General features: G+C 36.6%; 1 long non-coding RNA gene across 1 annotated transcript; it reads right to left on the reverse strand.

Moving 5' to 3' along the window:
• Nucleotides 1-1,142: 1,142 nt before the first annotated feature.
• On the reverse strand, nt 1,143-5,593 carry LOC112475233. Its single transcript, XR_003044631.1, has 2 exons — nt 3,678-5,593; nt 1,143-3,205 (listed from the first exon to the last, which is right to left on the reverse strand). It is a non-coding gene; the product is annotated as an uncharacterized LOC112475233 (long non-coding RNA).
• Between the last annotated feature and the right edge of the window lie 6,225 nt (nt 5,594-11,818).

An 11,818-nucleotide genomic window follows, 5' to 3' on the forward strand; every position in this document is an offset into this window, starting at 1 on the left:
TTTACCTTAGAAGGTTTCTTCTCACGGGCCTCGAGGGAATGATAAAAGGGCTAATCCCTTAAGCATTCTTAAGGCTTAAGGACAATGACCTAGCCACTGTGTTTGGCCAGCTCTTTCTTCCTCTGGCACAGTATTCCAGAGTTGTAGTCTTTCATCCCAGGCTCGTTACTTCCTTGATATCAAAGTGGAGGAGTTGTTAGGCCATGAAATTTCATTGTGAATAAGCAAAGATTTGGCAGGATGTTCATTACAGAAGAGTATACTTAAGAAACACAGTAGGCCCTATTCTGAGCCCTGAGGAAAGCATCATTACTTGAAAAGAGCTTTCAGGTATAAAAGCAGGAAAACTGCTTTTATCTATGGTGCGTATTCGCGGTGACATACCCAGGGAGATACTGGCACTGTCTGTGCATGAGTCCAGGGCCTGAATCTGAACTTGTGACATATCCTTATCTGATAACAGCACCAAAAAGATCCTGAGTTGCATCCATGGGTTCCGTCGCTCGTTCCCCGTATCTTATTATTGTTGTGTCTATAGACTTTCTGATGATACATGTACACAGGATCCAGAATAGTATTGAGGGAAGGGGTCTCGTGTAGCCCTTCCAGATGATAAGCATATGGCCTGTTTACCTTCCTTGCTTCTGTCTAGTTCCCTTATCATTTAGTGGGAAACTTGAGGAAAGATATTAACAGAGCCAGATCCCAGTGGCCTCCTTTTTACACTCATTCAGATAAACCGAAATGGGAGAATGTTTGAGATTAGACTCCACGCATACTCTGGAATAACAGGCAGCCTTCTAAAGGAAATGGAAAAAAAAAGTACACTGACCTGAGTTTCAGGGTCAGTCCTGAAATTTTTCAGCTGTCTGGTAAGGTTTTTTTCCTGATGGAGTGTTTCTGGTCAAACACTTGACCTCACTTTCACATTGAACATGCTGGGCTTTTATAGAAGTGACCATTTATCCACAAGGGCAAGACTCCTTAAAACAAAAACGAAAAACCCAAACCTACCAGTAGATGTTTAATTACATCCAACTCTAAGGGTTGGTTATTTTCCCATCAGAAAACAGTACTGTTTGTGCACAAGGTCCTAATGATTCAACCTAACGCCTAAAAAGAAAGCGAAGTTTTTAAATAACTAAATTTTTAAAAAATGAAGACTTTATTGAATAAATGTTATACAACATTCTTTAACATTTATGTCTCAGCATACTTTAGATGAGAAACAATTTTTGTCATTCAAGTCTACAAATGAAATAGGCTTCTGAGGATTTGAAATACAGACAAAGGTAGCATGAAGCAAAGCTTAAATATTAAGCAACTAAAGCAATGAAAGTGAAAGAGCCACGTGGTATGTCTAGATTTTAAATACCAAGTTTCATTTTTTTAAAATGCAAATCTGGTTTTTAACAAAACACCCTTGAAAATTTGTCATGAGAAAAAAATAGATAAAACCTGATCTCGCTCTCAATTTTTTTGCCTCTATATTACTTCCAAACTTTAATTAAAAATCTTGATTATACAATCCACCACAGCTTGGGGGTTATGTGGTCCTTGAAGTGAGCCTGAAAGGTACTGCTGGTGTGAGAAAGATGAAGAACAGGACGGACCCAGCCTGAGCCCCAGCGCTGCAGAGAGCAGGGCACCAATGGGGTGCATGTAACCTTTAGAGCTCTCTGCTGCTACAGTTCCTGAGCTGACTTGCAGATCTGATCACATGTGCAATGACTTCATGATACTTTTCCAAAAAGTATCTAAAACTCTCACCCAGAACCTTTTGTTAATCGTGAGGGTGAGATTATTAAGTCATTCCAAACCTACACAGTAAGATTATGGAAAAGTTTAAACACTTGAACCAAATGCTCAGCTGTTATGGTGCTTCAAATGAATTTTGTTTTTTGGCATTTTTTTCCTTTTTTGTATTAATTGATATGGATTATCTTTCTGGTTTAAAAAATACATCAGTATTGTCACTAAAAAACTTCAGTTTTGTTATTAAAAGTATGGCACCATCAAATATAAAATGCCTTAAAAATGTACTTAACAGGTCAATCTGGTTTTCTCATTGTTTTCTCCACTCATTTAAAAAAAATTAAGGTTATTTTAATATGTATTTTCTAAAGATAAGAATAACATGGTCTCCATTACTAAGAATTCATGCTCCATGCATGAAAAGTTCGACACCATGTTTATGGGTCTGTTCCTGCTGCTTGTTCCCCAGGGTCAAGTCCCACCTGACAGCTGTGAGAATTTCTTGCACTTACACAAAAAGAGAGACTCTCTGTGAAGAGAGGTCCACATCAAAATTCAGATACTGTCACCTTTTGTGAACTAGCTAAAATCAGTAAGGATAGGAATAAAAGCCTTTCCAGTTCAGAAGAATGAAGAACTGGCTCTTAGAGTTTAAATGTTCACTCCAAGATCAACACTAGCCTATCCACTTTGAGTCAGAATTTGAAAGATAAGAATGTAGTTATGAAAATGTGCATAAAATGTTAAATACTGGTGTCAAATAAATACATCTTAACATGTTCTAACAAGCAAATGTATATTCAAGATAATACAGCCCTGCTTTATTAAAGAAAGAAAAGATCCACTTTTTCAGCACACCCGGGGTACCTTGCCATCCTCTAAGTACGAGGTTCAATCCTTCCTGTCGTCTCCACTGGCAGCCTGAAGGAAACGTTCACCTCAGCGTATATGACTACTGCAGTTTCACTGGAGAGCCATTTTAGAAATACTTTTACTCATATCTGATCTGAGTAACAAACCTTGGAGAAAGCACAGAGTTTTAGTATGAAAAATAATTCAACATTTCTGCCATCATTCCATGCCTTTTAGGCCTGTCCAAATTACTGATAAGAACTTCATGATCAAAAGAAATTACTGTCTGATTCTTCATAAAATTCAAGTGATTTCTTTGTATGCATATTTCACATCACTTTTCTCCTCGTGCATAATTTATTGCAACAGTTTATATTTTAGAAAATATTCCCCTAATGCCTTTTCTTGGTTTAATAGAGCACAGTTTGCAAGTGCGCCTTTAGAGACTGTTGGTTTTAACCACTGCTTTAACGTTATGACTTCTTACTGCAGCTTTAAAAATCTGAGTCTCCAATTTCATTCAGTCCTGACGCTCTGGTGTTCTGTCATTGTGGTACATACGGGTCCATGAAACCAGCAGCCTGCTAGTGTCTTTGTGCTGAAATATAGTAAAGAAAAGGAAAAACTGTAGTTAAACACAAGTAATTATATGAGAAAAGAGATGTCCTTGTTGTGTAAATTAAACCCTATATAGACTCTGGGATCACACCTGATTTCTTCTTTTAGCTCAATTAAATTTTTTTTTTTTTTTGAGAAAACAATTTGTTACCACTCTGAAACCAGCAGAAGCATTCGTGTTATTTCTGAAGTGTATCTGAACAAATTCCAATACAAATAAAATGGTTGTCATCTTTACATAATCTGCACTTGAGTATATTTTTTTAAACTTATTCATGAATATTTGCCTAATAAAAGGGAATTTTAGCTTTGTTCTTTATATTACCATTTCACAAGTAACAATATTAAACTTTCTGAGTCAGCTTAGCTGCTGTGGACTGCTATGAAGCACCAGCAACCTTCCTCTAGCACAGGCTACCTACAGGCTTAAAAAGCAAATTTATATACAGTACCTGGCTATGTAAAAATCAGTTGCAGATCACACTGTCTACATATGTGCAGGAAGCAAAAAAGAGGGTGGAGGGTGCCTCCGCAGAGGGAGACACAGCGCATCAGAAGGCGTCAGGAGCACCATTTTGCTGCCGAAAGAGCATTTATGTACACTGGTTAGACTGACCACAGTCTCCCTGTGACGTCAGCACACCTGAGCACCAGCAGAGGCACTTTGCACCAGACCTCCAACGAGCAGCAGGACTGAGCAGAACACTTACAGGCTTATGAAAATTACTGCCAAGTAGCATGACCAGAATGCCTAGCATTACCGACCTCCCTTTAATACCAACAAGTGGTAAGAACCCCATTGAAACCCTTTACAATCCCTGGTTATGCTTCTCAAACCTGGGAACCTAAGTATCAATAAGAGTTTGAATTCCAAAAGAGGTGATCCATGAAGAAAGATGATTTTTTTTTTTTCGTCAAATGTGTTTTTAAACCAAAGATATGGTATTTTCAGTGGAATAACAGACAAAACAAATACAGAATGCAAAAAGGAAAAAAGAAAACCAGCCCCCATCCTTCCCAATATTTCACTTCAACATTGCAAAGTAAGCATCTTTCTCATTCTTTGATATAACTATCTGACGTTAACCAACTGCTGCCATGCTTCACTCTTTACTGGATCAAGGCCTATAAAATAAATTTCACAGGGCGTTCTATCATTTCTTTGTGAGCAATGAAAAATTACTTCTAGCTCTAAACACTACACCCATCAAAGTGCAAGGTGAATGTAGTCCTTGCTTCTGAAGAACAATTAACACTTAAAATTGGACATTTGGCTAAAAAAAGTTTTTTCCTGTCTAAACAGATATACTATTATCATAATACTAATAAATTTAGACCCAGAACTTTTGAAGTAAATACCCTTTTATAAACTGAAGGAGAAGAAAGTAAATAGCCAATCCCATGTACATTTCCATTTCCTTCTATTTATGATTGACTTTCAGTATTTGGTTTCAACCTTAGTAAGGATTATTCAAGTTGGCAGGAAATCCAAGGATTGAAGCAGATCTTACTATTCCCATGAGAGGTGCAAAAAACAAAAGTACTATTCCCTCGGGATCATGAAGGTAGCTACCACCCCTATAGAGGTCCAAACTATCCTAGCCTCAACCTCTGATCCAAAATGTGCCATTCTGACCCAGCTTGCAAATTACAGCTCATATACACAGCCCAATTACAGCTCTTCATTAGCTGCAAATACCAGAGGATTAAATAGCCTTAATTCAAGAAAGCAAAAAAGATCACAAATTTAAAAACCACACAACAACCAAAATCCCTAAACCTTTCCTGCTGTATAAGAGCCCAAAATAAGCCTTTCGGGCATTATCCAAGGTTTTAATAAATGTACTTAAAGAAACAGACTACAACTACATTCAGCATTCTCTTTTGCCACCCTCCTGAGTTTGGACTTGCCTTATGTAAATGAGTGGTGTTGAGGTTAATTCATTAAGAATATATATGTTCATGTATGAATATATAACATATTAAGAATAACTAAGAAGTTAAATATAAAAGTGACAAAGAAAGATTGAGGCAGTGAAAAGAAATCCACTATCTGGCTGTCCAGGGAGGCGCAGGTGCTATCTGATGTGACTGCGATCTGACACCTGCCTTCCGCCACAGGACAAAGTCCTCGCAACTCACAGAAGCTCGAAGGAGGCCAGCTCGACTTTTTTAGCACAGCAGGTAATAGTAAATGAGGTTATTTTCACTCATTAAAACTATCACCTACACGAGGTATACACAGCTACCAAGGTCAATGAAAACTAAGGAAAAAGCACTAATGGGTAATTTTACATCTAGCCTAATCTGCTTTGGGAATGACCAAGTGATGACATGATGCCCTCTTCACTTTGTGGCAGGGCTTAACACAGACAGACCTGCCAGTTTCACTGTTAACTTCAATGCTCCCAGTCTGAATCCACAGTGGTCTGTCAGACACTGTAAGGGAGCAGCAGGATTCGTCACTGTCTGATGTAATAGCTGCCATTTGTTGAGACCTATGGTAGAAAAAACCAAGTTAACAAAAATAGAGCAGTCATTCGAGTTCTTTTTAATCTATTTTACAAAAAAAAATAATTTAAAAATAAGACCAAAATTCAGTTGAATTTTCATAATTTATTCTAGATAACTTGCCTGCTTCACAGAATGTGAAGCTTTGATACTAAAGGAAAAGACTTGAGGTGTGTACACACCAGCCTTGGCCAGGAGAGGGCACTCTCTGGCCCAAGTCAATTCAGTAGCAAAATGCTTTCAGGTGCACCGAGACGCTGCCCTCCAGTGCTCACTCACATTTAATGTTCCTGACAAAAAATTTTTACTAGCCTAACACTAGCCTAGCGTTGTAGTGGTCCTGATCTTAGTATTCAACAGGGCTGAAGTCCTCATCCCTATCCATATTATGTTAGTGAGACCCCGTTTTGCAGAATGACCAAAATGTGCCTGAATCCTTTTCTCTTCTAAGGCCACTGACCACCTGTGCATACTATTCAGGACCTGAAATACTGCGTGAGTTAATACCTGCTTGAAATGAGTTTGACAAGATAAAGCTTTCTCACTCAGGCTTTCAGAACAGAGACTTCAAGTACTACTCATAATTCCAGTGAAGGATTGCTGTTTTAAGCTTACTTTTTTTAACATTTGCTTGTCTGCCTAATTCCTTATTTTAAGTACAAATAAACAATTCATTTATCACATCAGTGTAGTTAACTCTGGGGTCATTGATTTAATGTGCAGTCCTTATAATAATTATTTTTAAAACAGCATATCAAATCAGAAGCAGTAGCATATAATCAAAACTTTAAAAAAAGGCTTTTCTGACACTGAAAATAATTTTATACACCTGATCTATAAACAATTATTTTTGAATTTTAACTCAGTTTTCTTAAATGAGGCTTAATAATGAGGTTATTTACCTCACCTTTTGTTCATGGGAAAACATAAATATGCTATCTCCCAACAGTAATCACGCCAAGAAGAAACGGAATCTGAACGCACAAGAGAATTTATCTTTTGAACTTCTCCCTAAGTAAAACTTGTTAGGTTTCAACGGTCTGAAGAATCTCCTTTTAGAGTCTAGGCAAGAGAGTCAAGACGCTTGTGGAAGAATGATCCTTTCCCTGCGCATTTCCCCACCCAGCCCCGAAACACCATGCAAAACATTAACGTGCCACAGCGCCTGGCTCAAGAGTCTTGTGATAATGTTTAAGATGAGTTTCCCCTCAATGTTTTTAATGTCTCAAGGTTTCTCTTTAGAAACTGACTACATGTACGGGATCCATTAGGAAAAGCCAGGGAGCCCTGGTGGTGATGCAGTAAATGGAGGGACACTCTCGTGAAAGGCAGTGATTTCATTGGAAATTACTTATTTTGTCCATGAAGAGAAAGCTTACAAGCAACAATTACAACTGTTCCTGGGTGGCAGCAGAGATATAAAAGGCAAATCAGAGCAGGGTAAGTAAACACTCGATCTCCCTTTCGGAGTGTATGAAAGAAGTAGAGGTCATGCTCTTAGACCAAAGGCCAGAATTAAAAACTAAAGAATTAAGATTACATACGTGTACTTATTACCTTGCTGAACACAATATAAATTTTCTCTTAATACAATGTAACATGAATGCAACATGAACAAGCAGGAAAAAGCATCCAGTGCCTTGGACATTCTGATTTGCTAGCCTTAATACTGCTATTTTTCTAACCAGCTATTTTTCTAAGGTTTTAGGCAAACTGCACATAGCTCTTCCCAGCATACCAGGACTCAACCAAGACATGCCACTGCCAGCCAGATTCCCTGCTAAAAGCTAAACTATGGAGGGAAATCACAGGTTTGTAATCAGCATCTCAAAAATGAGCCACAAGTAAAAATGACTTACCCTGTGGAAAATAAGGCCACAACGCACACAGATGAAGGCTTTGGAATGTGAGGTATTTCCCTCCTAGAAAGGGGAAACAATCTCCTACTCAGTCATAGCAACAGCAATAAAAAAGTGTTCAAATTAAAGTCCACCTTTTCACCATTTGGCAAAATATTAAAACACCAGGGTCCCAGGGAAACACAGCATCTGTACAAATCGGCTAATTTATACTAACGAGCCAACAAATCTTGCTTTGTGGTTCTAATACTTGGAAAGCTCTCCTAAAAGGGCTTTTACTCCACGGAACCCCACCAGCTCAGACACTTCTCATGCCTCTGAAAGGATTTGGGATGTGCCGGAATTATGAAATGGTGATTGCTCATTAGTACATGAGTGCCTGAACCAGAATCACTCTTCTTCATTCACTCACAAGTAGGCTATCATTTCTGCTACATCAGGCCCTGTGCTTGGCACAAGGGAAAGTAGAAATCGGCGAGTAAGAGATTCCTGGAATTCATGCAATACCAATGAATGGGGCAAGAGTTGAAATGTTAATGTAATTCTCCCTTCACCATAATTCTGAGATGCCCTCCAGAAATGCCTGTTGGAAATAGTTCATACCTACTTCTAGATATTTACGATGATCATCCTATGATTATTGTAATTTTCAGTTAATAACGTCGCTATAACATTTTTTAAAATTTATACTATGTTGCAGAAATATTGAAAGCTACCAGAATGAAATTTCTATGGCATACACAGAAAGTGGTGGTTGTGGTAATGAGAGCATTTGTACAGGTCTTGTGCCAGGCTTTATTGCTTTGAATATTTAAATGAGGAATTACTTCATGAGGAAGTACTATTATTTTCCCCCATGTCACAGATGACACTGAGTAAACTACCCAAGATCACACAGCTTGTGACAGACCCAAGACAGCCTTTAAATCTAGGAAATCTGGCTCAAGAGCCTGTACTTTTCAACCAAGTAGAAGAAAATGATTCCTCAATAAAAGCCTGCCAAAATGTTAATGAATGCTCCAACTCACCTGCATCGCTGGCAGGTTCTATACTCATAACTATCTACTTCTATCTTTTACACTCAACAGGATGACTCTCACATCTCTACAAAACATTCTCCCTGGGCAAGCAACAAATTCTATCATATTTTATGGGGGTGGGGGGTGGATTTAAATTCCTTCTAGGCTTTTTCAATAGCTTTTAAGTGAATCTTTTTGTTGGAGAACTGAGGGACACTGAGGATTACAAAATCATCTTAATATTTAAAAAGCCCTTGCTAAAACTTGATAATGCACTAAAATTACAAGTTTTTTAGTTTATTTGGAAAGGAAAAAAAGTATAATAATAGCTTAACACTTTAGCTCTAGAATATCTGATTTTCTTTCCATATACTATCACTATGATAGAAAAAATAAGTTTTAATGAATTCTGGTTAAGATCCAGATATTTCTAAGGCAGTAAAAGGTCAACTATCACATTCTTATGATATAAGGAAAATTGAAAAAATACTTAGTTCATGTTTAAACCAAGTTTTAAGACCAGGTATTTTAAAACTGGGCTGTTGTCAGTATCAAAGTTTTAAGAAATTATTTTACAAACACAAGTGTCCAACAGAAGGCCCAATAAGTTTGACAACATATACTAGAAATGTCTAATTTATTGTTAGAAAATAAGAATTTGACTCACGAATTCGCTATTTTGATAAATCCTGATAATTTGAGTCTATAGTTTCTTCTTTTCCTTACGTCTCCCCGCAATCTTTAATTTGTTCCAGAATAACCTAGGAATCTATGAAAAATCCAAGTGTGGCAATTAGCTTTGTCAGATTAGATGCATTAAAATTTGATTCAGTTCATCCCAAGATGGATTTAAAGACATAATAAATATAAAAATTCAGTATTTCCTACCAAAGGTGGTACACAAAATGATCTTAGAAAGTATTTTAAAATTATCTATAGGTGTCAAGGCACACTTATTTCCCAGTAACTGTACTAACATAAGTGGAAAAATAGTACACAAATTTGAAAATATAGCAAAAGTGTGATAGTATATAAATAATTTAAGTTTTGGAAACTAATTCTATGACTAAAATAATTTTAATGATTTCTATATTCATAAAATTGTCCAAAACAATTGTTTTTGTCACTGAGGGGATAGTTTTAACCTAAAACCAACTCTCCAGAGTATTTAATGGCTAAATGCAGTCAAACTAATTCACTTAAAAACTTTACAAAGAGGCAGTTATAGTTCTTAAAAATGGGGGCACCATTAGCACTGTACAGAACTGCTGGTTGATTAGGAAAGAATCCTGGAAGCCAATGCTTGACCAAGAAAAACACTCATGTGACTTAATTTCGAAACACCTTCTAGAACAATAGCATCCAAAATTTAAAAGATTGCTATTGAAAACCAAATTACAGACAGAGGGTGATGGTTGCACAAGGTGAAATGTACTTAATGCCATAGAACTGTACACTTTAAAAAATGGTTTAAATGGTAAATTTGATGTTAGGTATATTTAATGACAATTTTTAAAATACCTCCCCCCCAAAAAAGAACCCACAAATTACAGCGCTATATTAATATAAGGAGAAAATTATTTTTACCTAAAAATCACAAGGAGAAAAAGAAATCCTCATCTATAAATGTTAAGTCTCTTGAGTAAAGATTTAAAAAAAAGTTGAACTTCTTCTCTTCTTATCTTAGTGTCAACGATTCATGGTAAAGGCCAAAACATTCTGGAAAACTAAAACTATATACACTATATCACTATGACTTTAAACTCCCTATTCCTTTATTCGAAATACCATAACAGCATATTAATTGCTAAAGCTTTCATGTTTTAATTCTATTCACTCTGTTGAAGGAATACAGTAAGTGTACACAAAACTATAAATACAGAATAAGAGCCTATTAACTAAGTCAGAACCAGGCAAGAGTAATTAATTCAGCTTAGCTATTTTGTTTTCTCTTGGCAATACGCATGGCATCAGCAATTAGAGATTGTTTGAATAGCAACAATATTAATACAATCCCAAAGCAAACCCTAACTCTGTCCCAACTTAGAAACAGGGTCTTCATTCTCCCGCATATTCCCTAGAAGCCATCACTGGGCCCAAATCAAAACAATATCCTCAATCAAAACATTACCAACTTTTCTAGACATTTGCCAGTCTCTTCTCTGCTATAAGTACTTAAAAGTGAACAGAGCCACACAAACCACAGAAAAATTCACAATTTAAAAGGGGAAAGCTAATTTTAGCTCCAAATTATAGATTCCTTATGGTATTTCCAAATACCAACTCAGTTATTCTGTATAAAGGATGTGTATGTCTATAAAGGAATATAAATGTGTACTTCCCTCCCTTCAACATACCCAATATTAAGTATGACCTGCTCAGAGGGATCCAACTCAGTATTTTGTAAATTAGAAATTCACAGATCCATTGTTGACTTTAGTAACAGTTCCATATTCTTTGCCTGCAGTCCCTTCATAGCCATATTCCTGTCTATTCTACTTGGTACTAATCTAAAATTACTATTTATAGATTTTTCTCATCAAAACCACATAGGGACAGACCATCAAGTCAGGCAAATGGACTTCAGGCTAATGAATTCTGCTTTACTTCACCTTTTAGGTCTCTGGTTCCACATCGACAAATGAGAGCTGAATAGATATTCCTTGCAAATAAACAGCTTTCTAGCGTATAAATTCTAGAAAACTAAACGGGAAAAAAATTCTAACGCTACTAATTTCTGAGAATTTCTAGAAATAAAGACATCTTTGACTTTTACAGTTCTTACTTCACTTTGTTTCTCCCCTTGCTAATCCTTTGTTTTAGCCACTTAAACCACTGGAGATTTGGCCCAAGCCTAGTTTTCTCTCTGCAAGGGGAAAAAAATACTGATTTGATTATCTCCATGTAACAAAAGCCTCATTTTACCACTTTAAAGAGAAATGTAAAGAAAAAAGGCTACAATTACCCCACTCTATCTCCATCTGCGAATTTACCTACTTAATTAAAAAATGAAACATTAATATGTAACTATTAGTGTTTAGAAGTTCTTTAAAATTGTTTCCCTATTGAAACTGCAGATGAAATATGCCAGACTGCCAGTTTAAAATGGAGAGATCCTTTGGCATAATCAGAGATCATGCATATTTGTGATTGTGCTTCGAACCTTTTCCTCAAAGGTATGGACTACATAAAATTTTTCTTTTT

The sequence above is a fragment of the Pteropus alecto genome, unplaced genomic scaffold, assembly GCF_000325575.1.
Source record: "Pteropus alecto unplaced genomic scaffold, ASM32557v1 scaffold40, whole genome shotgun sequence".
Taxonomy (NCBI): Eukaryota; Metazoa; Chordata; class Mammalia; order Chiroptera; family Pteropodidae; genus Pteropus; species Pteropus alecto.